Below are 27,356 nucleotides of genomic sequence, written 5' to 3' on the forward strand. Positions count from 1 at the left end.
CAGTTCAGGACCAATTAAAAATGTGACTCCCAATCCTCACTTGTCAATACTCAAAACAATACTAATAGGAGTTTTCAAATAAGAATAGGAGCCTGGAGAGAGAAAATATCCTCATACAATATACACTTGTTACTAGATATTCAAATACTAGACTTGGTACTAATAATAAAGCAATTCTACTATGGGTCCGATGTTCTGTGTTTAACAGAAATAACTACAGTAGGTCTTCTACTTGCTTATCATGTGATGTCTGAATTCCCCTACATCTAAGGTTAGCAGTATTTTAAATATGTATACTACAACTCTCTATTTGAATTCTCGTGTCTCTGGATTATTCCATCACATATGGCAATGCTCAACAGTATCTCTTTCTTAATCCTCACTCACCTGTATTGGCTTCTGTGTCATTCATCTTCCAATTCAATTTCTCCTTATTGAAATACTGATGGGTGCCAGGTACTCTGCGAGCTCTGGAAAACAGAGAAAAATAAGGCTTGAATTTCTCCCTCAAGATTCACACACTCTAGTTAGGATATATATTTTAAAGTGTGTAGTACGGTGAAATCACAGAAGCATGCATAAACTCAAGGCATAACTCAGAGAAGGGGATAGTTTACTCAATGGAAGGGAATTACAGCAAGAACTTTACAAAAGAGATGGCCTTGGAGCTCTTCACTTACAGATACATAGAACCTTGTCACCTGTGCCAAGGGGAGTATATTGTAGACATGAACAACATTAGCACATTCATAAAGGCATGAAACAATGTATCATATTTGGGACAAAGAAGTAGTTTCCCATTCCTAAGGGATAAAGCAAGATGGTAGAAGCTTAAATTAGATTAAGAATAAACTTTGATGCCTATGAAAAATCATCAAATTATTCACTAACGTGTTCATGCATACATTCATTTATACAATGAAACATTCTTGAACATCTAGTATGTGTCAGTCTCTGTGCGATGGGTCCTGCAGAGAAAATACTGAGCCAGATGGTATACAGTCTAGTGGTGGAGGCAGACTATTAAGCAAGAAATAGCAACAATGTGTCATGGAGCCGGGATCTCAAAAAGGTAGGCTGCCTGGAGGATTGACATTAAACATGAGGGGCATGAATAGGAGTGAGCCAAGTGAGGTCTACAGGACACAGAGAGGGAGAGAATATTGCTGTCAGAGGAAACTGCCTCTTCAAAGGCACAGGGGCAACAAGGAGCTTGGCACATCTGAATAACAAAGAATTTCAGTATGACTGAAACTGGGGGTGTTACTCTGGGGACTGAAGGCTTGGTGGCAGGGAGCTGCCTGCAAAGAAAGGTCTGGAAACCATGTTCAGGAGTTGACACTTTATTTTGTAGGCAAAGGGAGTCTAAAGATTACTCTGGCAGCATTATACAGAATGAATTAAAGGAAGAAAAACCAGGGGCTGATAGACTAGTTAGAAGGCTAATGGGTGATAATAGTAGTAGTAGCAGTCTTCATCCTCACTGGTGGTTAATATGGGCTTCCCACAAGCCAGGCACTGTGTCAAAGGCTTTGTACATAAAGGTACTAGTCCCCTTTCACAGATGAGCAAACTGAGGCACAATGATCTGTTCAAGGTCATCTAGGTAGTAGATGACTGAACCAGAATTAAAATCTAAGTCATCTTGCTTTGACACAGTTTCTATTATCCTGCTTAGATGTGACACTGGCATGAATTAGAGTAGAGCAATGAGAATTGACAAAAGTGAATAGAACTTGAAGAATCCTAGAAGCAAATTAATAAAATTAAATAAGGCAGTAAGAACTAGAGAAAAAAAATTACTTAAGCTTTTGCCTTAGGAAGCCACTTTTAAATAGTAAGCAATGTTCTTTAAATGCTCAGTTTATAGCAAAATTCACCAGATAAAATAGCTCCAGATTGCTCAAAACATCAAATCCAAACTCATGCTGGTATTTAATATCCTCTGCTAAATAAAGTTCTCCCTTATCATTCATTGATTAAATCAACAAATAGTTAATGACCTGCTCCATGCAAAGTTCTGACCAAGGAAGTGGAAATTACCCAGCATATGTGGTTCTTGCCTCATGGAGTTCAGAGAACGTGTTCAAGGTCCAGTTGCAGATTTTCTACATCAGTGTTCAACACTAAAGGGCAAGAACTGGATCACGTTTTCTGAATCCAATGTACGTGGTACTGTGTTTTCTTTAGACACTAGGTTTAAAAAATACACTGATGATGGAGGAGGGGATTTAAATCAAATCTTTGAATTTCAGCAATTTAGAATTTAGACGGTTGATGTTGTATATTTTAAAATGAAAAAAGAAAACACAGTATATAATGCATCCTTATCCCTTTTAATGTCCCAATAATAAAAACGCAATTCAAGTTTAAAAACAGCATCTTTTTTATTATGTGTTATCATTTTCATTATTTATCAAATCCTAATTCAACTAGGTTGAAATTAACTCTTAGAGATAATTGCCTGACCACCCAGATGAGCTGACAAGATGCTGACTATCTCTGGGTGATTCATTTTGCATCTCAGATTGCCCTACTGACCAGAGAATAGGAGAACTTTCATCATAACCTTTAATGTGTGTCAGCTTAATTAGAAAAGTAATTTGTTAAATTTTTAGAGGTTTAAAACAAAGAACACGCTGGTCACACATACTGGTTAAAATGTTACAGCCTCAAGAAATTAGAAAATTTCAACTATGTGTTGAAATTCTACTTTCAAAGAATAAAGATTTTTATTAAACAAATAACTTTAAAAGCTGGTATACTCATTAAGTTCCCAAAGGATTTAAAGTCCTACATGGACTCACTGTAGGAAAAAAGTATGTTCTGATTGTCCTGTGTCTGCGCTTTCAATCTCCTGGTAAAGATGAAGAGCACTGATGGTTCAATTGTTTTACCCAGCAGCACTTGCCTGAGTACTGGTTACCGTCACAGTGAGGGTTTCCTGGCATTAATGTGAGATTCACCCAGTTTGTCAAGCACAACATTGTCATTAAAAGAGATTATGTTTTCTCAGTAAGGAATAAATCTCCCATTCAAAAAAAAAAGTTAGAATTTTTCTGACAGATAAGTTTAGTGAATCGTATGACAGATTTAGAACTAGAAAAGAAAGAAAGAAGAAATGTGGATACAGTGGTTCTAAATATCCCATTCTTCACCCCTATTCTTTCTTGTTCTAAATGTTAAAGATCAGTGCTAAAGAAGGCAATTTTTTTTTAATGATCAAATTTTGAAATGTAGCTTCAGAGAGAAATCAGCTGCACTACCAATCAATGGAATTTCTAACCTAGCACTTGAATTTGTAACCTAGCCTTTCTGGATTAAAAATGTACGCTTTCCTGGATAACCAATTAGTAACTCCACTAAACTAAAATGAAACCACAATATAACGTAGTTCCACATTCTATGACCTTCCCTGGTGGTCTGGTGGCTAGGATTCGGTGCTTTCACATTCTATGACTAAAGTTCTTTTACTGAGAAGACCTAATTGTTGATCTTGACATTTGAAATTTTTGTCCAAGCATAGATATATGCTATCCAAGTTAAAAAACCTCAAGGTTTTGTTTATGGGATGTTCAATTACATGAGAAAATTTATGTGAATATCTTCCAAGTTTTGAATCATTGTAATTTTGACTTACTGTAATCAAGAATCTACAAGTTTATTTAACTTTGGGAGTTTGTTGTGAAGATGTGAAAATCCCCAGCTTTGCTTCATACTGAGGCGGATTAATAGTCTTGTATTCAGACGATTCTCTAATCCACAATCACACTTGTTAGAGGAACATATGAGCCATTTAGGACTATAATTTATTTTCTGACAAATAATCAGTGACAAATTCCTTTAGTATCATAAATGAACTTTTCCTAATAATTGTTAAAAAAAAAATACCACTCCCTACACACACAAACCCCCAGCCTTTTTGCAGTCTGTGGATTTTTGCTACATAGCAATAAATTACCTTTCTTTTTCCTCCAATTCTGTGTCTAGATCTTCACTCAGACAAATGTTCCTAACTTGTGCGGTGTTCCACTCATGCCCCTTCTGCCTTCTTACTTCACTGCAGGCAGGGTGCTCCTAATAAGACCTGACGATTTATCTAGTAAGAGCCAATTGGACAACCTTCACTTAGTGCCATTGTGATAATTCTGTGTAATCAGTGAGAGCTTCCTTTTCTCCCACCAGAAAACATGGCTGAAGACAATGACTTAGAGCTAAATTGAAAACGTATTAAACATATATGAACCTGTTAGGCCCAAGCTTTGTTAAATGAGCATTATGACTTGACTTTTCTACCACCTTTGTTAAAGAGTTATGATTTACTGATTTAAGGCCAACTATAATATGCGTATAAAATAGTAGAGATTTAACAATCAACTATGAGCAAACCTACTGGCTTATATTTTGCCTGAATAAAATCAGGTACCAAAAAGTCCCAAATGATGATCAAAAAGTCCCAGGACCAGGAGTCTGAATCTGATGGAAGTTGAAAGATGGACAAAAGAAGCAGCTAAGTAGAGACCCACGTGGCCAAGTGTCCAGAAAGCAGATCCAGGAGAGCGAGATTCTTGGGAGGATGTCCAGTCTCTCAGAATGAGACAGGAGGGAAGGGGGCAGGGCATAACCTTTAAAAGAATGATAGCAATTAGCACCAAGATGGTGGAAGATTCAACTCCCAGTAGACCTTGACCTTCAATATATGCTCACTGAAATACAACAAGATGCTAAATGGTACTCCCACAGGTGCCACGACAGTTTTAAGGCTGACCATAAAAGGTCAAAGGGTGAACAATGCCCAGTTCTGGGAATCCCAGACCCTTACTCAAAGCAGTTGGAATAATCCTCCCACTAGTTAGCATATAAAGTTATGGAGTCCATAAAAACTAACAACCTCTACACCTTGTGGCCACTCCCCCTTGGAGTGAGATGGCCCGCATTCTATCCAGGGAGTATGTATCTCGCCGAATAAATTTACCTTTACTCAACTTTGGCTCGCTCTTGAATTCTTTCCTGCATGAAGCCAAGGACCCACACTTGGCAGGATGCATCCCAGGGACTCAACTGAGACCTGAGACACAGCCATCCTCTCACCCCACGTTTTTTCCTGTATCAAAAATATCAAGTCATTCATGGTTGGAACACAAGATAAAACAGTCTAAATGAGCAGACACTCACGTGGGAGAGACAAGCCTGAGGTTTTCAGGGAACAGCTACAGAGCTGCAGAGGTTAGGAGCCAGACACAGGACCAAGAATCCAGGATGACAGAAGCTGAGACTCAAAAGCAAGGATCCAGGTCTGGGACTTGAGGGTCAAGAGGACCTGAGCAGCCATGTGAGGCTTGGTAGGGATGAATTCCAGATCTAGAAGATGAGGATGTAAAGACATAGGCAGGCAAGTGTAGGACCATAACCTCTGATACCTCATCCTGATACTGCATCTTTGTACAGATCCTACCTTTCTTTAAAAGCATAAGTTCTTTTTTTAAAAAGCACAAATCTTGTCATATTCTGCAGCTTTAAGGCAAAAATGTACTGTTAATCTTTTGTTTTTCTCCACCCAATTAGAACTTTTGCCATTTGGAGGGCCAGAAAAGCTCATTCAGAGTAAAGCTGTGAAGTCTAGAAACTTTGTCTTCTTTCTCAGTTTCCTACTAATGCAGCACTTTCTTCTCTCTGGTACAGTTATTTACAATGTCTTTGTTGCTTCATTCTCCCCTAAAACAGGGTGAGATTTAAAAGCCTACTATTGATCCTTGGGATTGAATAGCTGATTAGAACCTAGCGTTTAGTCCTAATGTGTTACCTTGAACAAGCAGCTTCATTTTAAGCAGGCCACTTGTTTCTCACTGCTCAAAGATATAAATTTTACCTTTAAGAAGGAAAAGTGAGAAAAGTCATGTGAGTCAGTAGCTGAAGATGGTTTGAGGTGGGGATGAGGAGGTGGCCTTAAATTTTGGTGCATTAAAATTCCACTGGTAGACCTGATCTGGAAGTGAACCTGGTGGTCCTCTTTTAAAGGAGGCTTCGAAGTTGTGTGAGAGGTTAGAAGATACTCTTTCTCAAAGATAGCCCACAAGAGATCACACAGGCAGACTCTGTAAGATGCTAGCTAGATACATGCTCCTGAAAATACAAGGCATGGAGAAAGCCATGGAAGGTGAAAGCTTTTTTTTTTTTTAACCAAAGTACTAAAGAATTCCAGTAAGTGTGGTAATGCTTTAATTATCATATATCTATACTCAGGAACCACGAGCATCATACAATTAACCTAGTCCAGAGGACACTGCTACTCTTAGTGGTGTACTCTTTTTCCAAGTGAAAGGTCAGTTCCTGCAACATTAGACAACTGTAGTTTAAAAGTGAGTAATCTAATTTGTTGGTCATGGCAGGGATTCAGCTCTTTGAAAAGTATAGTCATTTTTATAATATTCTCATTGTTTATTGTTATGAATCTGACAATGAGATTTAATTTTTAGATATTCAGGCCCTTTCCTTATGTACTGGTAGCTAAAGGCTGTCATTTCCGATGGTATTTGGAATTCCGAATCTTAATTCTTTTCCAAGCACAATGGAAATAAACAATCCATTTTAGGTCTTTCCCTGTTTCCTTCCTAAATAAAGCCTTTTTACTTACGCAGGCCCACAATCTCCCCTGTGAACTTGGGTTTCATTCCCACTAGTTGTCTTTTTTCTTTAAAGCATGCCTGAAAGCGGTGTAAAGGCAGTTTTCAATGTTTGATAGCTGTACTACTCAAGAAAGGAAAGCGGTTTAATTTGTGCTTTAAATTCACTCTCTCCCTCACACACACACACTCATACACTTCTGATTGGGTAGCTCAAGGCTTTGCAGTTTTTAAACTAGAAAGTAATTTAAAAATAGCATTATTTTTGCTGTTTAGAATATTTGAAAATCAGCTGCCACCATGAGACTTCCAAATGTCCCCACTTTGAGTCCATATCTACATAAAAGTATCCACCAAACCACTGAGTCCACATCTCTGTGGACAACATGCCATTTCTGTTATGAGCTTTAGGGCCTTAGCAAAGAAACAGTTTCAAGCAAACTTCAGGGCACCAATCAAGTATAAGTGTTTATTATTTGTCTATGGGAAAACTTATTTTATACTGTTAGAAATCTTTGTCACTCGGGAAAATAAACTTTCACTGTCCCTTTTTGCCTTGTTTTTGTTATTGTTATTTTTATTCCCTAATTGTCAAATAAGCATTAGAATTTTTATAAAATACACAAAATTACATGTCTAAACTGGCTTTAGGTTAACTTTTACATCGAATTTAAGAATGTATAAATTCTCAAAATAATTTCAGTGTTTCATATGAAAGTTTAACTTCTAAGTTCTCTTTTAAAAATTCATTAGTGTTTTCTTAACATTCTATCTTGAGTGGCTATTATTTTAATGACAAATGACATTAAAGCAACAAGCAGGGAATTCTTTTTTTAGTATCAGGGATTTCATTTTTAATACATTTTTATTAGCTTATAACTGATCCTGTCACAGAGACATTTATTAAATAAAACTGCAAGAACTCATAGATCCAATTTCTTTTTGAGTATAATATATATATCCATGCCATTCTGATCTGCTTTCTTGCTTTTTGCCCAGTTCTGCTTACAGCATCGCATTTTATCACTAGCCAACTTCGGTTGTCATACTGAAGTAATATTTTAAAAGACACATTTAAACTGACAAAGTTGGCAAGCCCAGAAAGAAACAAGAGTGCTAAGAGCAAACAGATGTCTGCATCTGGGTGAAAGCTTTTCTCTCTCGAGACGAATAAAATAGATAATAATCCCAAGTTGCCAGAGTTTTACAGAGTGAGCCAAGACCAATCAGGAGATAGTGAAAAAACTTTATAAAAGTCAGAAGGAAACTTTGAACGTATGATGTACATTTCGTTTCTAACATGAACCGTTCACTTTCATGCCTCCTCTGGTAACTTTCAGATAGCAGCTAGCATTGTCTCCTGGTAGAGAGTAGTTCCAAATGATCAGACTATGAGTAATTAAGTTAACCCACTCAATCACTCATCTTTGGTGAACTGCTCGTGTTCATTTAGTTTGTCACATGCATCATACTTGTGATTTACTGAGCATTTTAGTAAGAACTGTGTAGCTTTTAAGAGGCAGGGTGTCATCTCTCAGAACACTTACACGTCACATGCACTATCACAAGCCCTCCCAGCTCTGGCCTTTTGCATACCACCAAACCGGATTACAGCTCTATTTTCTAACCAGCAAAAGTGGGTATCTCATTTCTCCATGAAGCCACCTTTTCTGAGCTTCTCAGTGTCTACAGAATATACATGGGAGACATTTATATGAGAAACAGCAAAGCATCTCTAAAGATGATACTGTAAGTATGGTTCCTACTCCCTAGTAAGCTGCATCCTGAAGCAGAAAAGCAAATATATATTTCATAGACACAGAAAGGGACTGCTATCTAAAGGATACACATTGATAAAAATATTCATACAGCATTCTTTGTGATTCCTCAATGAAAGCTACTCAAATAGAGAACAATCAACCTTATACTTAAGAGAATCTTAAGGGAATTCCCTTATTCACTTTCTTCTTTCAGAGGATGCTATACATTCCATTTCCCCTCTGGTATGAGAAGGGCTTTTGGAGTTTGCAAAAAGTGATATATTAAGCTAGTCCCATTTCAGTTAATTAAATCTTCAGGTAGCTTAGCCTGTCTAGTTGATGCACAGATGTTTTGACTTCATCCTCTGCATCATGAATATTTTTTTCACCTTTGAATTTGAATATTCATGTTTTCATTTCTGTGCATAATCTTGTAATGATACGAAGAAATATTAGAGTGGTATAGATTATGAAAACATCAAGTTAAACAGAAAATATACAAATGCACACACATTTTAAAAAAAGGCAAAATAATTAACTAAGAAATGCCAATAAATGGTGCAAAAAAACCCCCATTTTGAGAAGGGAGAGAAGAGGACAATCCTGTCAAGAAATAAATGAATGTCTCAGGAGCCCAGAGAACCGACTGGCTGGATCACAAACTAAACAGTGTGAGCAGATGGCAAAAGGAAAACTTGGAGCAAGGGGCCATCTGAGGTGGGTGGAGGCAAAGGTTACCTACATGTCTGCTGCAGAATACCTATCACGCTTGGGGCATGTGTGCTACCTTTCATTCATTGGTCAATAGAGCATGTAATTCCATCATGGTGCTGTGTTAGACCCTGAAGATATAAAGCTGAAGAGATGTGATCTATGACATCATGGAATTGACTGTCTAGTGGCTATATGTTTGGGACATGTCCTTAAACTGAATTTCCAATAGCAAATATTCTCTGTTCCTCTCCTGCATCTATTCAACACATTATTTGGTCTACTTTGTGTCTGATATTTACATAGGCACTAGAGTGAAAAACAGGCAATCTGCTACTCTTAAGGACCTTAGATTCTGATAGGACATGGGGGGGGGGGGGGAACAGTCAGCAAATAATCAAATAAATAGTTAGTCAGGTTGAATAAATTTTATAGAGAAAAGTAAAGCAGGATGAAGGCCTAAGAAGAGTAGGGAAGCTATTTTGCACAGGAAGGTCAAGATATGTCTCCCTGAAGAGATGCCTGAGCAGGCTCTTGGAGAAGGTGAAAGGAAAGCCAGGTGTCCCTCTGAGGGAAGGCATCTTAGGCAGGAGGAGTAAGAGCAGCAAAGCCGAGTTGGGAAAGTGTTTGTTCAGTACCAGCGAGGAGCCAGACTTGTTAGAGAAGAGTTGGTGAGGAGGAACGTGGTAGGGAGTGGTTCAGAGAGGAGGGGTGAGAAGGGAATAAAGTCACCAAATCTCATTAAGCAGCATAGCATCAGGGAGCCAGACAGCCCAGTGTGAAATCCCAGCACCACTGTCTACCAGCTGGGTGTCTCAGGCAAGCTGCATAAACTCTTTGAACTTATGTTCGCTTACCTACATAAAGTGGGGGCGGGGGTCATAAGAGCTTCCTCAGGTTATTATTAAAATTAAATGAAATAATGCATTTTGCCCTAAAATATTTCAAACTGCACCTACCCAGAGTAAATAACTGAATAAACATTAGTCATCATCATTATCGCAATCACTGATGTGTAGTGAATTTCTGCCACTGTTCTCATTTATATACCCCTTCATCTCTCAGACTGGATTATGTAAAACAGTTTTCTCCCTAGTTCAGTTCATTTTCCTCTGAGTCATCAGATCTCTTTTGCTTAAACACTGCCATCATCCTCGTGTCATTTATGGCTTTTTATAATTTGGTCCAAACATAAAGTTTGAAAAGCATCTCTCACGACCTTGCAGCTGGGACCATCTGTTCATTGCAGCTGGTACGCCTGCTCACTCACCCTCCAATACATCTCTGAGTTTGGGCAAGTCGTCAGAGCCTGGGTTTTGACCTTCACACATTTGAACCTGCCCTTTAGTGTACCTACTTAGGTCCTACTAACATTTCTCAGCCTGCCCTTTTCTCTAGAGAACCATCCAGAAACTACTCATCCTCACCTCTACTTCCTTCCCCTTCCAGATTTATTGAGTTACAGTTGAAACACAGCACTGTGTAAGTTTAAGGTATACAACATAATGATTTGACTTACAATATGAAATGATGACCACAATAAGTTTAGTGAAAATCCATTATCTCATATAGACACAAAACAAAGAAAAAGACAGAACATGTTTTTTTTCTTGAGATGAGAACTTTTAGAATTTACTCTCTTAACTACTTTCATATATAACATAGAGCAGTGTTAATTTTATCAATCATGTTGTACCTTACATCCATAGTACTTATTTACCTTATAACTCAAGGTTGTATATTCTGACCACCTTTATTATATTTCCTCCCCACTCTCCTTCCCTGTTAATCACAAATCTGATTTCTTTTTGTGAGTTTATTTGTTTGAAGTGTAGTTGACTTACAATACTGTTAGTTACCGGTGCATAACATGCTGATTCTGTATTTCTATACATTACAAAATGATCAAGATTGTCTAGTTACCGTCTGTCACTACACAAAGATATTAAACAGTTACATTCCCCAAGCTGTGCATTTCATCCTGTGACTTGTTTATATTGTAACTGGAAGTTTGTAGCTTTTAATCTCCCTTACCTATTTCACTCCTTACCCTTACCATCCCTCTGGCAACCACCTGTTTGTCCTCTGTATCTACGACTCTGTTTTGTTATGTTTGTCCATTTGTTTTACTTTTTACATCCCACATATAATACCGTATTTGTCTTTCTCTGTCTGACTTTTTCACTTAGTAAAAAAATACCCTCTAGGTCCATCCATGTTGTCGCAAATGGCAAGATATCATCATTATTTATGGCTGGGTAGTATTCCATTGTCTATGTACTATGTCTTCTTTATCTAGTCATTATCAGTAGACACTTAGGTCACTTCTGTATCTTCCTATTATAAATCATGTTGTAATAAACAGATGGTGCATGTATTTGTTCAAATTAGTGTTTTGTTTTCTTCAGAAAAATATCCAGAAGTAGAATTGCTGATTCATATGGCAGCTCTATTTTTAGAACTATTTATTCATTCTCTGGAATAAATCCCACTTGATCATGGTGTATGATTCCTCAAATGTGCTGTTGAAACTTATTTTGCTAATATTTTGTTGAGAATTTTTATATCTATGATCATCAGTGATATTGGCCTGTTTTTTTTTTGTGTGTGTGTGTGTGATATCTTTGTCTGATTTTGGTAGCAGGTTAATTCTGGCCTCACAGGATGAATTTTGAAGTGTTCCTTCCCCTCTTTTTGGAATAGTTTCAGAAAACTGGTAATAACTTGTCTTTAAATATTTGGTAGAATTCATCTGTGAATTCTGGACTTTTTTGTCTTGGGAGTTTTTGTTTGTTTTTGTTTTTACTACTGGTTTACGTTCATTACTGGTAATTTGTTCATATTTTGTATTTCATTCTGATTCAGTATTGGGAGATATGTTTATAGGAATTTATCCATTTCTTCTAGACTGCTCATTTTATTGGCATGAAGTTATATACATAATAATCTCTTACAATCTTTTGTATATCTGTGGTGTCACTTGTAACTTCTCCTTTTTCATTTTCCATTTTATTTGAGCCCTCTCTCATTTCTTCAATGAGTCTAGCTAAAGGTTTGTCAGTTTTGTTCATCTTTTCAAAAAACGTGCTCTTTCATTCATCTTTTCTGTTTTTTTAGTCTCTAATTTATTTCTCTTCTATCCTTATGATTTCCTTCCTTCTACTAACTTTGGGCTTTGTTTTTCCTTCTTTCTTTAGTTCCTGTAGGTGTAAAGTTAGATTATTTGAGATTTTTCTCATCTCTTTAGATAGACTTATCACCATAAACTTCCTCCTAGGACCACTTCTGCTGTGTCTCACAGATTTCGGATCACTGTGTTTCTATTTTCATTTGTCTCTAGGTATTTTTTTATTTCCTCTTTGATTTCTTCAGTGACCCATTGGTTGTTTAGTAGCATACTGTCTAGTCTCCACATGTTTGTGGTTCTTGCAGTTTTTTTTTCTTATAGTGGATTTCTAGTGTCACAGTGTTGATAGAAAAGATAGTTGGTATGATTTCAATTGTCTTAAATTAACTGAGACTTGCTTTGTGGTCTAGCATGTGATCTACCCAGGAGAATGTTCCATGTGCACTTGAAAAGAATGTGTATTCTTCTGCTTTTGAATGGGATATTTTTCATATTCATATATATATATATAAAGTCTATATGGTCCAGTGTGTCATTTAAGGCCACTGTCACCTTATTTTCTGTCTGGATGCTCTAACCATTGATGTAAGTGGGATGTTAAAGTACACCACTATTATTGTGTCACTGTCAATTTTTCCCTTTTTGTTAGTATTCTTTTATGTATTTAAGTGCTCCTATGTTGGGTATGTATAGTTTATAATTGCTACATCTTGTTGAATTGATTCTTAATGCAATGCCTTTCTTTGTCTCTTGTTACAGTCCTTACTTTAAAGTCTATTTTATCTGAAATAAGTACTGATACTCCTGCTTTCTTTTTGTTTCCATTTAATGGAATACATTTTCCCATCGCCTCACTTTCAGTCTGTATCTTTAGACCTGAAGTGAGTCTCTTACAGGCACCATATAGATGGGTCTTGTTTTTTAAATTTATTCAGCTACTGTAAGTCTTTTGATTGGAGCACTTAGTCCATTTATTTTAATCAGTGATAGATAAGTACTTATTGCCATTTTGTTAACTGATTTGGGGTTGTTTTTGTGGTTCCTTTCTGTTCCTTTCTTCTTTTGTTATTTTCCTTTGTGATTTAGTACTATCTTTAGTGTTATGTTTGGATTCCTTTCTCTTTTCTGTATATCTATTATATATTTTTGGTTTGTGGTAACCATGAGATTTATATATAATAATCTATATACACAGGTAATTCTTTTAAGTTGATTTCTTAAATTTAAAAGGATTCTAATAAACTTCCATTGTTGCTCCCACCCTATTTAGTGTTTTTGACATATTTACATCCTTCTGTTTTATGTATCCCTTAATTATTGTGGAAACAGATTATTTTACTACTTGTATCTTTTAACCTTCTCACTATTTTACAAATGGTAGATCTACTACCATTACTGTGTATCTGCCTTTACCAATGAGATTTTTCCTTTCATAATTGTCATATTTCTAGTTGCGGTCTTTTCTTTTCCACTTAGAGAAGTCAAGTCCACTTACCATTTCTTATACAGCTGGTTTAGTGGTGCTGAACTCTTTTAGGTTTTATTTGCCTGTAAAACTTTTTTTCTCCCTCAAATCTGAATGGCAGCCTTGTTGGGTAAAGTATTCTTGGCTGTAGGTTTTTTCCTTTCATCACTTTAAATATATCATGCTATTCCCTTGTGGCCTGCAAAGTTTCTGCTGAAAATTTAGCTGATAGTCTCATGGGAGCTCCCTTGTACAAAACTAGTTGCTCTTCCCTTGCTGCTTTTAACATTTTTCTCTTTATTATTAATTTTTGCCATTTTAATTATAACGTGTCTTGATGTGGACCTCTTTGGGTTGACCCTGTTTGGTACTCTCTGCTTCCTGGACGTAGATATCTTTTCCTTTCCCAGGTTAGAAAATTTCTCTGCTAGTATTACTTCAAATAAGTTTTCTGCCTCTTTCTCTTTTCTCCTTCTTCTGGAACCACTATAATGTGACTGTTAGTACACTTGATATTGTCCCAGAGGCTTCTTAAACAGTCTTAATTTTTTTTTTCTTCTGTTCAGCTTGGGTGATTTCCACTACTGTGTCCCCCAGATCTCTGACCCGTTCTTCTGTATCATCTAATCTACTGGTGATTCTTTCTACTGTGTTTTTTTATTTCAGTTACTGTTTCAGAGTTGAAGAATGCAAGAACAAGTTCCCCAAAATAACCTCTGTCAGTAACTGTGTCCCTAGGAGGTACCAGTTGCCTCCTGCCTCTCTGGGAGAGGCTTCTTCAACGCCACAAGTGGGTCTGACCCAGGCTCCTTTCCTAGTACTGCTTCTGTGCTAGGTCCTGAAGAATGTGAGATTTTGCATGTGTCCTTTAAGAGTGTATTTCCTACAGGTCTCTGGCTCTCCCATAAACAAGCCCTGCTGGCCTCCAAAGCCAGACATTCTGGGGCTTATCTTTCTGATGTAAGACCCCCTAGGCTTGGCTCCCTCCTTCTTTGGAGAGAACCCCTGCAATCGTGATGCTCCTCCCATCTGTAGGTTGCCTACCCAGGAATGTGGGTTTTGACTACACTGCATCTTCACTTCTCTTACACATCTTGTTGTCATTCCTTCTTTATACCTTTAGTTGTAGAAATCTTTTCTGCTAGTCTTCAGGTCATTCTCATTGATAGTTGCTTTGCAATCGGTGTAATTTTGACGTACCTACGGAAGGAAGTGAGCTCAGGGTCTCCCTACTCCACCATCTTGGCCACTCTGTCTCCTCTACCAATCCCCATTAACCCAATCCCTTGTTGTTAGATATTCTATCAATTTCATGCTTCTTGTTAATTAATGCTATTGCAATAAGTATGAATTTGAAATACATCAAAGTGTTAAAAAAAATTCTTCAGACTGAAAAAAAGACTTGTGTGGGGGAAGAAAGATCAGTGGTCCTGGTCAGTAAAAATACTTCGACCTCTCATATCTTACAGATTTTCCAAAGCATTTGTGATGATACATTTTTAGTAGATGAAACATGAAAACAAAATCTGTCAAATAGGAATCAGTGAATTCTCAGAGCTTGTCCAGGAATAGGTCATATTATAATATAAAACATACCACCTTTATTGAACATTAAAAGCAAATATTTAATAATTATTCCCATAGCTTTTTGTTGTTTTGTCATTTAGATATTACTCCAAATGTGGGTCACAGTCATAGTTTTCATTTCTGCATCCCTGGAATCTTTAAAGGAGAAATACTTTTCAAAGAAATCCAGATAATTGAAACAAAATTTCAAACAGAAGGAACAGATTTTGCCTCGTTAAATACAGCTTGCAGTGTGTTGGCATCTAGTGGTGTGTATAACACATATATGCTTAAGTAATTTTCAAAACATCCTTAATTTCTAGTTTTCTAATCTGAAAATTGTCCAGGTGTGTGAGAATGTGTGCTTGTGTGTGTGTGTTAACTTCATGTTAACCTGATTACAAGTTCTAAAGGAAGGACCTGGCTTAAATCTAGTGTCCTTTCTGGGAACCCTGGCCAAGGAGGTACAAACAGGTTTAAAAAAAAAAAAAAAAAAGTTCTGTGAAAACATGTGGTGGGAGAGAGGGAAGAGAAATTCCCAAGGTAAGAAGATGATTTTTCCAGAAGAAAAGAAACATGCTAGGCAGACAACACATGACAAGGTAAATGCATTTCTGACAAACTCCACTGCTTTTACTATCTGTCCACCCGATCTAGAAGGAAAGGCATGCTTCTGGCATTAGCATCCTCAACACCACCGCCTCTCTAGCAGTAAGAGCTGACCAGTCTACTGGGAGATTTTTATCCTTAGTAACACAGAATGTACAACAAAAAAGAAAGTAGACTTAATCCGAAAGTAAACTCTTCTGAAAAAAGTATTTTTAAATAATTACTTATTTAACTGTAAAAAGCAGTTCTAACAACACAAAACAGTAATAAATTAAAAGTGTATCACTTTCCCATTCTCAGCTTTAGTTTCTCTTCCCAGAAGTAACAGCTTAGCCATTTCTCATGCACCTTTCCAGAAATATTTCATGGCTATATTGTGTAGAAAAGCATATAAATGACCACATGATTGTGCACATGTATGTATGTTTGCAGTTAGGTATGTGTGTATATATGTATATTCTTATGTTTACCCAGGTGGTAACATAACATTCATATAAAAATTTACTGCTAGGTGAATCAATCATAATTTCACCAGTCTCGTATTGGTTAAACATTTAGGTCACTTTCTCTAAGAAAACAGTATTGCAAGAATATTCATGTCTGTGTCTTTGCAAATATATTTTTATGCTAAATTCCCAGATGTAGAATTGTTGGCTCAAAGTTATTTTTCATAGTTTTATTATGAAATTGTCCTCCCTAAGGTGTGTCAGCCCTTAGATTCCTACTAACCAAGGCTAAGAATGATAATTTCCATACAGACTCATCAACACAGCATACTATCAATTCTTATCTCTCTGCCAACCAGTAGGATACCTTTTATAATTGTATGGCTCTACTTATTCTCCTTTGTTATCACCATCATCAGTGATATCCTCTCACAAGTGTAGTAACTACTTACACAGCCCAGAGAATATCCCACCCTATGAATGTTAACTTTTACTCACACTTACAAAAGTGAAATATTTGTCACGTTCTCTTGCGTATTATTCTCAGTTTTGAGAAACAGAGAAAAAGAACGTGGCTTAGACCTTAGCATGGGATAGATCAATAACTTACGTTAATACTACACAACACCCAAATCAAAAGAGGAAAACGGTTCTCAAATGAATCCTTTGCCTTTTAGAAGTAATTAGTCTTCATAGCTGGGGAACCAAATTCAAAGTGGCAGGTTTGTAATGTGATCACATTAAAAACCTTTAGTGAGCTTTGTCTTTCAGATGTGACTAGGGGAAAAAATTGAATTTCCTGATTTCTAATGGCAAACTCTGCTATTACATACTCTGTAATTTCAAAGAGCATCTGTCATCACACAAAGACAAATGTATTTCTCAAAAAAAAAAAAAAAAAAAAACCCACATCTGGTACTTTTTAAAACAAGCCTCAGGCCAGCTCTGTGCAATAAATGAAAAATGTGCTATAGATAGAGTGTTATTTCGTGTTGCTTTTCATTTCATCAGTGAGTGTGGAATGGTTTGCATTAAATTAAGCATCTCAAAAAATCAGCTCTCTTTAAGGCCTTGGAGAAATTTAAAGGGTCTTTCTTTTCCCTTTAATATATATTTCTTCATATAATAATAAATAATGATGAAATAAATTTAGGTTATGTTACTCCGCTGGAGAATAAACTATTTGTTGGGATAACGTCTGTTAGGGGTAGAGAGCTTAACGCTTGGTGACTTATATTTTTCTTTTGTGATGGTTTGTGTTAAATGACTAAATCTATTTTCCATGAGAAATTTCCTAATCTGACGGCTATCAGTTATTAACTCAGATTAGGCCCTAACAATTTCTGTCATCTAATGCACACTTTTAAAAAACCAACATACGGGGACAATTCGGAGAAATATGTCAATTTAGAGGAATATTTTTACAATTCAAGGCACAGGCCAGGAGCCAGTTTTTATTTTATTTTATTTTATTTGTCCCTCTACTAAAGCTCTTCAAGTCCCCAGCAGGGTAGAAAACCTTTAAGTACTCATCCCATAGTCCTATCTCACCCAGAACTGATGGGTGGAAGTCTGGTATACTGGCTGGCATCTGAGATAAGAAACATTGTTAATTAATGTTGAAATGCGTCCTCTTTCTAAAATTGAAATTGGAGTAGTGCTGCCCCTTAATCAGATATTTAAGGTCAATGAACCTCAGGAGAAGCGAGGCTTAGAGAGCCAGAGAGGCTCAGGGGAGAGCAGGCAGCACTCAGCCTCACAGTGCCAGGTCCCAAGTGGAAAGCTGAACCTGGCATGTTTCCCATGGTTTCTGCAATGCTGTGAAGACATCCTAGTAGTGTAATATGACCCTGTGCCTGCAATTATTTCCCATGATTTCTTTTCTATGCACGCTGCCTCAACAGAAAGTCATGTATGCACTGAATAAAGTTAGTCACTGCATTCAGAAATCATTAGAAATAACAATAACGAGCCTCGTGGGAGGTGGGAAAGGGTCCCTTTAGTCTCCCTAGAAGAGTTGTCATTTCTTGGCATGGAGGTAGAAGGTTAGACCCTAATTAAAAAAAAAAATCTCTGTCAGAGATTCTGATTGCTCCCAAGCACCCCATCCCCATTCCAATTAAGATTTTCTGCATCCTGCCCTTTTCTCCTAGGAATATGCATTTGCTGATCAGAACCTTACGTGTTACGATGTACAAGTGCTGTTGCATGGTCATCGAAAGACTTTCCTATTTATTATATGATCCCATACTTCCTCTTGGTCCGACTACTTAGTTTGGGGAACACGGAATTTATCTACTTCTCCAACATCCCAGTTTTCACACAGAAGGCAGTAGCCGCAGTTCCCAGATGAGCAGTGGTGCTGAGCTGGGGAAGTGGAGGCATCCTGGGGTGTGCTCTAAAGTGTTTTCACTTATTTTATTTTCCTTCATTGGTATTTCTTCAGTTATACAGCACAGCATTTGGGAAGCTCTCTATGAAGGGCACTAAGGCCTCATTTTTCCAGTTTCAGGCACAAGCCTGTTTTACATTCAAAGCTACATTATAGTTTAGATCTTCAGGGTATAAGCTAGAAATAATCTAAACCTACAAAGCAACTCAAATACCTCTGAACTCAATTGTTAAATAAAATTCACCCGCAGCTAAGCATCAGTTCACTTGTTTAGGAATCACGGATCTACTAGGCATTATAACCTGATGACAATTCAAAACTAAGTTTAGAGACATAGATGCAACTCCTGGCTCAAATGATAAGATATGAGTATTTCCATGCAGTTCTCTTCCCACATGAAACTACATAAAAACTTAGTTTCTTTGAAGGCATTAGGAAAAAACACTTTGTTGTGCTTACAAATGGACAGTATTTTTTTTAATTGAAGTATAGTCAGCTACAATGTGTCACTTTCTGGTGTACGGCATAATAGTTCAGTCATACATATACATACATATATTTGTTTTCATATTCTTTTTCATTATAGGTCACTACAAGATACTGAATATAGTTCCTTGCGCTATATGGTATAAACTTCTTATCGATTTTATATATAGTAGTTAGTATCTGCAAGCCTCGAACTCTCAATTTATACTTTACCACCCCCTTCTGTCCCTGGTAACAGTAAGTTTGTTTTCTACATCAGTGAGTGTGTTTCTGTTTTGTAAGTAAGTTTTTAATAATAACTAGGATTAGACAAGATGTAAGGGAAAGCTGGCAGACCCTCCATGCTCTGAGCTGACAAGCGCTGAAAGACCAACCTGACCAAAGTAGCCTTCCTTGGGGCTCCAAGTGAGGCTTGAAACACAGTCGTCTGTCAAATAACTGGCCGGGGCTCAGGACAAACCCTGGTCTTCACTGCAGTTCAGTTATAGAAAACAAATACTTGTAAACTAATTAGTCCTTGTTGAGCCTTGTGCTAAGAGGCTAACAAAGGCTAACAAACCAACTAGGGAAAAACATCAGGACAATTAGCAGTATTTTTCAATTCTTAAAATGTAAAAATATGACAACGAATGTATATATGTATATGCATGACTGGGATATTGTGCTGTGCACCAGAGATAGACACATTGTAATTGACTGTATTTCAATTAAAAAAAATTAAAAAAAATAACTTATTAGAATCATCAGTGTCCCAGGGCCTCTACAACATGGGAGGGAAGAAAATGAAGGTCTTAGAACAGAGATGATGCTTCAGTAGACCTTGAAAGGTCAGTAGAATTTCTTTTGGGAAAGGAAGAAGGAAGAGCATTTAAGCAAGAATGCAGAGTATGACCAAACTAGAGAGGTGTGAAAGACATGACATGTTCTGGGGAAAATTCCAAGAAAAACCTAGAAAAATTGGATGTTCAGACGTATGTAGAAGGAGGGCCAAAAATGCAGCCAAAAACATAGGATGTGACCACCATACGAAGGCCTTTACCATTTATTCCAAGGAGCTTGGACTCTTTCCTATGGCTTATGGGGAATGCCCCAGAGGTATCAGGAAGTGAAATGACATCTAGGCCTGAATTTCAGGAAGTTATTCACAGTTCAGAAAATGAAGAAGCAGAAAAAGACTAGACATTAGAGACAGGAGGATACTTAATAGCCACACTCCAGTTTCATGGGGAAGGATACTCTAAGCTTCCAGAGGATAGAATAAAGGAATTAGAGTTGATAGTAGGGATACAGACTACTGAGTTTAGAAGTGAGAAAGGAAAGGCAGCTTAAAAGAGATCTTAAGCAAAGGATGAAACTTGAGAGATGCTGTGGTAGACTAGAAGCACCTAGTAAGTAGACGAAAAGACAACCTGGGCAGGAGAAAGGCTGCAGTCTCGTCAGTGGAGTTTGAGTTTACTACTCTAGAATTTATTACTGAGTTTCCCTATGCTTAGAAATCAAATTTTGCCATTATACTTTTATCTATTTCTAAGTTTAGGAAGGAGAAGAGGAAACATTTATTTGTCCCTGAAATAACAAATACACAAGTACTGTTTTACAGCACAAATTCTATGGTATGCTATGGTCATGAGCTTGTGGCAGATCAGTCTTCATGCTGAAAATAAATACACAAACTGGATAAACTACAAACACCAGCTCTTTGAAATTACCCGAGAATGATTATGGCAGCCAGGACATGAAGAGCCCAGATCAAACAGCAAAGGGAACCACAGAGAAGTGAGCCTAAAATTTTGTGCCACTGTTTCCCTCAAAGCATCTGCTGATCCTTCAATTACAGTATCACCACATGTGACAGACAAAGCAAGAGCTCACGTAGCTGAACACTTGGAGAAGCAGAGGGAAGAAGCTCAGGAAGGACCAATGAAATATTTTGCGTTTGAGGGCATATAGTCTTGTGTGGACAATAATCAGAAACAGCCAATGTTCCTTTATAAAGTACATCAAATTTCAAGCAAAGCCAGATTATTAGGCCCTGAACAAATTGCAAACATCAACTAGGATTGTCAGATAAATTATGTACTATCCTGTAATCCACAGTGTATCTTTATCCTTTTAAGTGATTCCTCACTGCTAATAAATGTGAAATATTTGGAAAAGGGTACTCTTTGAAGTTTAAGCCAATGCCATGATCTTCTCTCAGAAATTTACTTGGTACACAAAGAGCTTTTTCAACTCCAACGAAACCCCCAATAAAGCAAGTTATTTTACCTTGTTAGAAGAATTTTTAAAGGACTGATAATTAACATCTCTTCACATTTATAAGAAATACTTTTACAGAAAATCTGTTATTTATCTTCTGCAAGTTTAAATTCAGGTTCAGATATAGTTCAGGCAAATAAAATTATATAAACAAGTTATAAAATAATTTAATTTCCTCATGTCATCTCCATGATGTCAACTTATCTAAATGAGACTAGGCCAAGGTTGAAAAGAGTAAACTAATCAAACTGAATTAGAAAAGTCTTTCTAGATATACAAAATAAACTATGGAATAAATACTGAAACTTAATCTATGATAAAATAGTTACATAGTGAATTTAGTCCCCTATGTTTGTTTATTTTATATTGACCAAAAAAAAAGGACTTAAGTTTCAACAACCAAAAAAAAAAAAAAAAAAATCAATGTAGCACAAAATAGGGTTAGCAGGCATTTGGTCCTACCTAAAATGTCTGTAAGACATTTGATCCATGTCAAACGGTCCTTGAAATTTGGTCCTATCAAAACTGTCCATGAGCACATTTGGTCCATGCCAAATGGTTTTGGACAGGACCAAATATCAGGGATGTTTTGACATGGACCGAATGTCTTATAACATCTTGGGCAGGATCAAATGTCCTGTAAGGCAAAAGAGAAATAGGTGAAAAAGCAAAAAAAAAAAAAAAAAAAAAATCAAAGGTACGGATGTAAAACAGCCAGAACTAAAGACAGCAGAGTAATCTGTTATACAGCACTCTCTGCACTAATAAAATCAGGCCACCACACATTAGCTCTTAGCTTTCCAGGAGCTATTTAGAAAAGGGAACACTGATGGGTTTTAAAATTCACAGTGTTTCTAAGAATCAAGTGGTTGAGAATAAAACACAATATATTCTGACACGAAGACTGGACAGATATGTTTTTCTTACTGTCTTTCATGAAGTGGACACTGTTTATTATAATTAATAATAACACCATCACCCATGTAATACACATAATGGAGAATTTTACAGCACTCACCAGGGGCTAACTGGTCATAGAACCAACTGGGCTTCATTTTTTTCTAAAGTGACCAGTCATTTAGACATGATATATGCAAAGTGGGATTGTGTATAGTGGAAAAACAGCACTGGGAGTGGAGTAAGGCAGATACGGATTCCAGTTCTGGGTCAGCCACTAACTCAGTATGTTCCCTTGGGAAGCTGCTTGAAGTTTCTGGGTTACCGTTTCTTAATCTGAAAAATAACAGGACTGATATTCATTTCTGAGGTTCTTTCCAGTTGATCGTTTCTCTATGTTTCTAAGAAAGAAACCACGTGATTTACTGCAAACTTCAGAGTCAATAAGAATAAAACACTTTTCACTCTTGCTGTCTGAAAAGTCATTTTGAAACAAAATGAGAAAAAGTGTTCTCTTTGGAAGAAATACTGTCCACATACCTCACTTGGCAAAACATGAACATATCTGAGACTCTTCTACACTTATCACTTGCACATAGGTGCACCCACATCATTAACAATGATGTATGGGGCTTTATTGGCATCCACACACAAGAACCAGCAACTTTTCCATTACAAGGGGGGTTTCTATCTCTCAAAGACAGGCTGAACCTGAGCTCACTGAAGTTTGGGAAAGAACCTAAAATGAAACGGACAATCAACCAATATTTTATGAGCACAAACTACATAAAACACATTATTTTGCACGCCGTGAGAAACATAAACACATATTAAGCAACAGTGGACACTTCAAAGTCTCTTCTAGTATTACCTCTTTCACTTGCCACTGGTAAGATTCACTGACAGTTGATTTCCTTTATTATTTCACTCTCCCCCACACCTATTCCCCTCTGATAACCACTACTCTGTGTCTGTATCTATGTGTTTGTTTTTCTTTGGCTTGATCACTTATTTGGGGTTTTGTTTGTTTGTTTGTTTGTTTGTTTGTTTTTTCCCTAAATGTAAGTAAAATCTTACAGTATCTGTATTTCTCAGTCTGACTTACTGTGCTTAGCATAATACCCTTAGGGTCCATCCATATTTTTGCAAATGGCAAGATTTCATCTTTTCATGGCCGAGTAGTTATTTGGGGGGGGGTACAGACAGACAGACAGACACACACATACATATATATATATGTATGTATGTGTGTGTGTGTATATATATATATATATATCTCACATCTTCTTTATCCATTCATCCACTGGTGGGCATGTAAGTTGTTTTCATATTTTGGCTATTGTAATTATGCCACAATGAAAATGTGGGTGCATGTGTCTTTTTGGATTAGTGTTTTTCTAGTATTAGGATTAAATACCCCAAAGCGGAATTGCTAGATTCTACAGTAATCGTGTTCTTAATTTTCTGAGGAACCTCCATATTGTGTTCCATAGTGGCTGCACCAATATACATTCCCATCAACAGAGTAGGAGGGTTCCCTTTTCTCCATATCCTTGCTAACCCTGGTTATTTCTTGCATTTTTTGCTAACAGCCATTCCAATGGGTGTGAGGTGATATCTCATTCATTACACTATTCATTTATCATAGTACTGTACTTTTAAACCTTCAGTAAAACAGTGAATATACCCCCAAAATCAAAAGTATTGCCAAACAAAAATCCAATAATTTCACTTGCATTTTTTTTCTTACTGAAAAAGATAAAACCATAAAAGGCAATCCTTTTTATTTTGTATAACTTTTGTCTGAGTCCTGTGGATTTTTAATCTCATAGACTACATTCAATTATATTGTAACTATTTGAGGAAATACTGTTGGATGGTCAGTCTAGGTACTTGACATGAGAGAAGCGTATTACCTCTGTATATAAAATCTATATCTTATCTCAAATATGGAGAAAAGGGAATACATGGAATTTTTCATAGCTAATATGCCTACAGTGGATACAATCCATGGGCAAGGGTTCTAGGAAGAAATGAGCTGTGCTACAGACATCCAATGGGAGACCCTCCCTGTCTTACAGATGAGACTGAAGGACACATATCCCCAACATGTGTTCTTGTAGTCCTTATTCCTTCTACACTTCACTTCCAGCTCAAGGTACTTGCCCTTCAGTTCCTGGAATTTGAAAAGATAGGGGCAGGAAACACTCAGCTAGAAGTATGATCAAAATGCTTCTGTTTATTCTCTATAGTAAGTTTATTCTAGTAGAGTGCCGGTCAATTTTCAGTTTCCTTACCCAGCTTTTTCCTATTTCTCAGACTTTTATCTCAGGATGTATATCTTTGTTTTTTAGACATCAATCCCCCTCAACTTTGGCCTTTTGATTGGCTTTCCTAGCTCTGACCAAATTCCCTCATTTGGACAAAGTTTTTCCTAATCCTACATCTCTAGACCACCTACTATAAGAGTTCAAAACTGAAATTTCTCCAACAAACACAATAGTTATCAGTTTTTATATGCATCTGGTCATAGTCATCCCTCCCCAAAACTCTGCTAATGTTCAAAGTTGTCCAATAGACTGGTTGACTGAAATGAAGGTAGTTATCTAGACAAGAAAGAAAAAAAATGAATGGAAGTAAACACAGACTGAAAATTTGCTATCACCAAAGAAGAAATGTTTCCATTATTAGAAGACATTCACATACCTTTGAGGTATTATGGTGTTTGTGGTTATGAACACTGACCCCTGTTCATCACTTACTATCAGTGAAACATTAGGTGAAGTTACTTAACTGCTCTAGCCTCAGTTTTCTCATTTATAAAATGTGAAATGTAACTGCACCCTTTTCATAGGATTGATGGGATACATAAAGAAAGTCATATTTAAAGCACAGAGCCTGGCTAAGTAAATGCTGGTTATTGTACACCATCTCTAAGATATACCCATTTTTCTAAGAAAGCTAAACCCTCTCCTTTTTGCCTTTCAAACCTTCTACTCCTTTTGCATATCATCTCAATGAAAATGAGATCAACTCCACATCATAAACACTAGCACCTTATTATTCACATAATAAGGGTAAGGTGAAATTTGTATTTTCTTCTGGACTAAAACTGCAGCAAATCATTTATATTGATTGGTGGGATACTGACTCTTCTTTTTTTTTTTTCTTGGTAGTGATTTAGGGTTTATATAAATAGAGAAGAAAGAAGGAAGAAAGTAAGTATATATGACTTGCTCTTAGAGTAGGATTACATACACTCACCCAGGCTCAAAATTCATTGTCTAGATTCAAGCAAGCAGTCAGGCACCTAGTCAAGGAACAACTTCTCAGTTCTAAAATGTATTTAGTACAGGACTCCACCAGAAAAATCTGAATCCAAACATGAACTCCATTATTTACCAGAACTTCAGAAAATCACTTAGCTGTCCTGAGTATCTATTTCCACATATGCTAATACAGCAGTTACTCACAATGTTGTTGTGAGGATTTTAAGAAAAACATCTGGTATCCACTAGGTATTTGATAAATGCCAGCTCCCTTTCCACAACATACAAAGAGAGCTGAAGTGATACTTTGTTGTAGTTTTAATTTGAATTGCCCTAATGGTTAATGATGTTGATCATCTTTTCACGTGCTTATTGGCTATATATATTTTGCTTTAGAGAGATGTCTATAGTGATATTTTGTCCATTTTTATTTGGATAGTCTTTTGTTGAGTTGTGAGAGATTTACACACTCTGGATATAAGCCTCCTTTCAGATACCTGATAGACAAATATTTCTTTCATTCTGTGGTTGTCTTCTTGTTATTGAATGGTGTCCTTTGACACACGAAAATTTTAATTTTGATAATGTCCAGTTTATCCTTTTGTCACTAGTGCATTTATCAACATAAGAAACTATTGCCTAGCCCTAAATCACAAAAATTTATTCATAAATTTTCCAAGATATTTATAGTTTTAGCTCTTAAAGTCCACAATCCACTTTGAGTCATTTTTGTGTATGATGTGAAGTTGTTCTCACATCATTTGTTGAAAGATTCTTATTTACTCCATTGAATTGTTGCAGCACCCTTGCTGAAAAAAAAAAAAATCAGCTGCAAATATGTAGATTTACCTCTAGCCTCTAATGTCTTTTCCATTAATCCACATGTCTGTCTTTATGCCAGTGCCACACTGCCTTGTCTACTATAGATTCACAGTATGGTTTGAAATTGGGAAGCACGGATCCGCCAATTTTATTCTGCAATTTTAAAATTGTTTTGTCTATTCAAAGTCTCTTGTTTTCTATATGAAATTTAGGATGATCTTGTCAACTTTTTGAAAAAAAAATCCAGCTGGGATTATGTTCTATCTAAAGATTCATTCAGGGAGTGTAGCAGGTGAATGGTGATCTCTAAACATACGTCCATGGTCTCGCCTCAGAACCTGTGAATGAAATATTATTTGGAAAAAATAATATTTACAGATGTAATTAAAGATATCAAGGTAAGATCATCCTGAATTATCCCTAAATACAAGCACTCTTACAAGAGACAGAAAAGAAGACACAGCCATATAGAAGTAAAGGACATATGAAGATACAGACAGATGACTTCAGAGGGAGTGCTGTCCTGTCAAGTCCTTGATTCTGGACAACCAGCCCCTAAAATTGTGAGAATTCATTCCTATATTTTTAAGCCATGAGGTTTATGGCAATTTAGGAAACTAAGCCAGAGGGTATTGCCAACTTAACAGTGTTAAGTCTTCCTATTCATGAGTATGGAATGTCTGCCATTTATTTATCTACCTTCTTGAATTTTTTTCAATGTTTTATAGTTTTTACTTCATAAGGCTTATTTTTTTTTGTTAACTGTAATCATAGGTATGTTAATCTTTTCGGTGATATTGTAAATTGATTATTTTCTTAATTTGACTTCAATTGTTTATTAATTGTATATATAAGTACAACCAATTTTTTTATATTGATCTTGATTCCTGCAACCTTACTGATCTTGATTATTAGTTCTTAGGA

The 27,356-nt window shown here is 36.6% G+C and overlaps 1 long non-coding RNA gene across 1 annotated transcript in view; it reads right to left on the reverse strand.

The window, feature by feature from the left end:
- LOC141578161 (uncharacterized) overlaps window positions 1-27,356 on the reverse strand; it is a 404,029-nt gene that overhangs the window by 98,953 nt on the left and 277,720 nt on the right. Inside the window, exon 4 of the long non-coding RNA XR_012508185.1 lies at window positions 388-470. This is a non-coding gene — a long non-coding RNA (uncharacterized LOC141578161). The remainder of the gene's footprint in view (window positions 1-387; window positions 471-27,356) is intronic.

This window comes from Camelus bactrianus, chromosome 7, assembly GCF_048773025.1.
Source record: "Camelus bactrianus isolate YW-2024 breed Bactrian camel chromosome 7, ASM4877302v1, whole genome shotgun sequence".
Classification (NCBI taxonomy): Eukaryota; Metazoa; Chordata; class Mammalia; order Artiodactyla; family Camelidae; genus Camelus; species Camelus bactrianus.